The following is a 4,058-nucleotide window of genomic DNA, read 5'->3' on the forward strand; positions in this document are numbered from 1 at the left end:
ATTATTTTAATGAGATTCCAAATGAACGAGAAAAATGTTATATATATATATATATCCTTTAGGTTAATTTGAACCATTTACGTTAAATTAATGTTATATATCCTTTTGCATGGTTTTGCTATATATATATGCTATCCAAATTAAAGCATGCGCATTTTTTTGTTATGCATGCCTAACAGTCAGAAATTAATTCTCTTATATTTTTGAATGTTGAAATGGGGTACGGTGTTATAAAGGGGAAGTAAAGTGTTTGTTTTGTACAAATTAATTTTATTGAATGTTAATTGGGACGGATCATATTGTACAATATTAAACCTGATAATGTTAGGATCATATATATTATATATTATTTATAAATATAAAATAATATAAATAAATAATATATATATATATATACAAGTATATAAATGAAATTAATGAAACAAAGCAGTAAAACCTTCCATGCAGGCGATATAACCGTCCATGTAGGAGGTATATGCAGTTAAATTAAATATGATGCAAGATTTTCTAGAGTAATGGAATAAATAGATAATGAAAGGATATCAAAAGATTTGATTAATGATTAACAAGAGAACTTACAGATTGAAATGAAAATTGGAAGTGGTGAAGTTACAAGTTGAAAACGGAAAGGAATACAAGTTGAAAGCAGCAGGCAAATGGCAGAGGGATTTCAGGTGTTTGGGCTGAAAGCTTCTGCCTTACAATGAAAGGGGCTCGTCTTTTTATAGACAGAGTCCAGCAGGTAAAGTAAAATTACATTAGAAAATAAAACAGTAAAAATAGGTCCTGTAGCACATTGTAGTGTCGGATGGCACTGTAGCAAGTACTGTAGTGTCGGCAGGTACTGTGCCAGGATGATTTGGTAAATATCTTCAGTAGATTTTAATGATGTCTGGTGCCGCGGAGGGCAAATGAGCTGTCAATAGTGTTACTGTAACGCCCAAGATAATTATTAAGTTTATTATTAATAATTTCATAGTAATCTAAATTAATTAATGAGATAAAACATAAGATGATTTAGAATAATAGAAATAGAATCTTATCCTATGCCACATGTCAAATTTTCATTGGCCATTGGAGATACCTTATCTCCTTGGTTTTAAAAGAAAAATGCAAAAAAATAATAATAATATTAGTTTTTTTTGGTGGGCCCCCTGCAGCAGCCACTTTTCCTCCCATTTTTTCCTTCTTTCCTCCTTTCTTTCTTTCTCCCTCACCCTTCATTCACGCACACACACACAGCAGCCCTTTTTTCCCATTTTCCCTCACTCTTTCTCCTTCCACAAACCCACACACATGACCTAGATTGGGAGAGAAAGAGCTGCAGATTGAGAGAGAGAGAGAGGGGTACTGCTGGCTGGGAGAAAGAAAGAGAAAGAAGAAGGAGAAGAAGAAAGAAGAAAAAGAAAAGAAAAGGAAAGTGACGAAATTTGAAGGGGGTTCCGGCTAGGGGTGCTTGAGAGGTAAAATCTTTAGTCTTTCCTTGTAATTTTCGTGTTACCCATGAGATTAGAAGCTAGAAATTGTGTAGATTTGTGAGGCTTTGATTTGGGTCCGAAAATTAGGGTTCTTGAGAGGAATTTTGGGGATTTTGTTATATTGTTAAAATCTTTAGCTTCTCTTTAAGGTTTTGTTCTACCCATTGGATTCCAAGCTTGAAATCACAATGATTTGGAGGATTTTTAATTAGGCTCGAAAATTGGAGAAATTTGATAAGAAAACCTAATTCATAAAATTAATGTGGGGCTTGTATGTGTAGTAGATTGCTATGCATTATTCAAGTTTTGGGTTATTTAATTTATAGGTTGAAACTCTAATTTTACTTATTGGTAAAATATGGGCATAAACCCTAATTTTATATGGATTGTATTAATTTGGGGTTTTAGGTGTGTGAACACTAAGAATGTTGTTTGAATGGGTTAATTACATTTAAAGTGTTAATTAATCCTAAGATTTTCATGGGTTCCATGGAAATTGATAATTATAGGATTAAGTGTAATGCTTAACCTAGAGTGTATGTATATGCCTCAAGATTTAGTGATTTAACATATTACGATGTAGAATCATAGTTCAATGTAACTAAGTTATTAGATAATTAATGCATTAGCGTATATATATGTATTAAATGTAAGTAAATGATTTTAAGGGCTTTAGTTGAATAGATTTGGGATGACCTATAGAATGTGATACTTGTGGTGCTCAAGTATCTTTATATAGAGTATGAGTTGTTAAGCTAAGAATAGAGCTTAATTATGTGTTTATGTTGTAAATGCTTAGGTGTATCGCGGTTGAGTCAAGAGTTCACTGGAGGGTACTCAACTAAACAAGGTAAGTATTTTACTTACTGGGCAAAAGATACTATATTCTAAGGTTTAAAATGTGTTTTGTAATGCATTTGCCAATTTAATGATGTTTCATGAAATATTTGATGAAAGGTTTCTATGAGCTTTTATGAGCTTATGAGATAAAATGATGTTTATGTCATGAGTATGATTCTATGAAATGATTCATAAAATAGCCTATGAGCATTTATAGCATGAGCATGAGCATGAGCATGGATGATATAAATGAGATGATATTATATATGTATATGTATGGTGGATGTTATGAAGGAGATGATGCTATATATGTATATGTATGGTGGATGTTATGAGGAGATGATGTTATATTATGTATATATGTATGGTGGATGTTATGAGGAGATGATGTTATATTATGTATATATGTATGGTGGATGTTATGAGGAGATAATGTTATATTATGTATATATGTATGGTGGATGTTATGAGGAGATGGTGTTATATTATGTATATATGTATGGTGGATGTTATGAGGAGATGATGTCATATTATGTATACATGCATGGCGAATGTGATGAGGAGATGATGTTATATTATGTATATATGCATGGCGAATGTTATGAGGAGATGATGTTATGTGGTGTATATATGCATGGCGAATGTCATGAGGAGATGATGTTATGTTATGTATATATGCATGGCAGATGTTATGAGAAGATGATGTTATATATGTATATGTATGGATGATATGAAAAGATGATGTTGCATGCGCATGCATAGCATATGTTTTTATGATAATGATGACTCAATATGTTTTATTGTTAAGCTATTAAATTGTAAGTATATTTTCAAATGATGGTTATTTGGAAAGCCTAGTAATTTCTATACTACTGAGCGTCTCTATTTCATGGAGACAGCGGGCTCACAAATCCTCCTGCATCATGGGTGGTGGTGATTCCCGTGGTGCAGACGATGTGATTAATGTTGATGCAGGTGCGGAGATTACTGAGGATGACCCAGTAGCTATGTATTTGGGTTACTACAACGTTTGAGGCATAGTTGCATCAGACGTTATTTTGTTGGACTAGATAATAGTCCCCTTTTGTAGAGCTTACATGTATATGCTTAGACTTTGTTATTTTGTATATGGCTCGTGTCGCATGTGACACTTTTGTATAGCCATTCTTTTGTATGTAAGCTTTAATCACTTAGATGTATTAATCAGCTCTGATGTATTATGTTATGTCTTAAGTTATTTATATTCCGCTGCAAAGATGTAAACTCTGATGAATTGTTGATGTTGCATATAGCTCTGTGTGGCATATGATATTGTCAAACAGGTTAATGCACGAGTTCATGGCATACTGCGGTATCGCCATGCCACTGTGACAATCCGCTTTGTTGTGGGTAATGTTTTAAAAAAAATAAAAAAAAAAAATTTAGTCTTGTTTTATCAAGCGGGTCGTCACAGTTACGAAGGGCAAATAAGCTGTCACTGGTGCCACGAAGGGCAAATAAGTTGTCACTGGTGCCACGGAGGGCAAATGAGCTATCAAATAGTGCCACGGAGGGCAAGTGATCTGTCAATGGTGCCACGGAGGGCAAATAAGTTATAAATCTTCAAGTCCAGGGTAATAATTTTCATTGTCTCCAGGAAAACCAGAATTCCCAAACCATTGTCGAATGGGGTTGAAGGTTGCTTCAGAAGATGCATCGGATTTTTTGTCATTGTCATTGGGTTTTTTATCTTCATCGGAA

The 4,058-nt window shown here is 33.5% G+C and overlaps 1 long non-coding RNA gene across 1 annotated transcript; it reads left to right on the top strand.

Annotated features, from left to right (window-relative positions):
• Positions 1-1,142: 1,142 nt before the first annotated feature.
• On the top strand, positions 1,143-3,543 carry LOC132166935 (uncharacterized). Its single transcript, XR_009438643.1, has 3 exons — positions 1,143-1,463; positions 2,278-2,328; positions 3,270-3,543. It is a non-coding gene; the product is annotated as an uncharacterized LOC132166935 (long non-coding RNA).
• The last annotated feature ends 515 nt before the right edge of the window (positions 3,544-4,058 follow it).

This window comes from Corylus avellana, chromosome ca1 (assembly GCF_901000735.1).
Source record: "Corylus avellana chromosome ca1, CavTom2PMs-1.0".
Classification (NCBI taxonomy): Eukaryota; Viridiplantae; Streptophyta; class Magnoliopsida; order Fagales; family Betulaceae; genus Corylus; species Corylus avellana.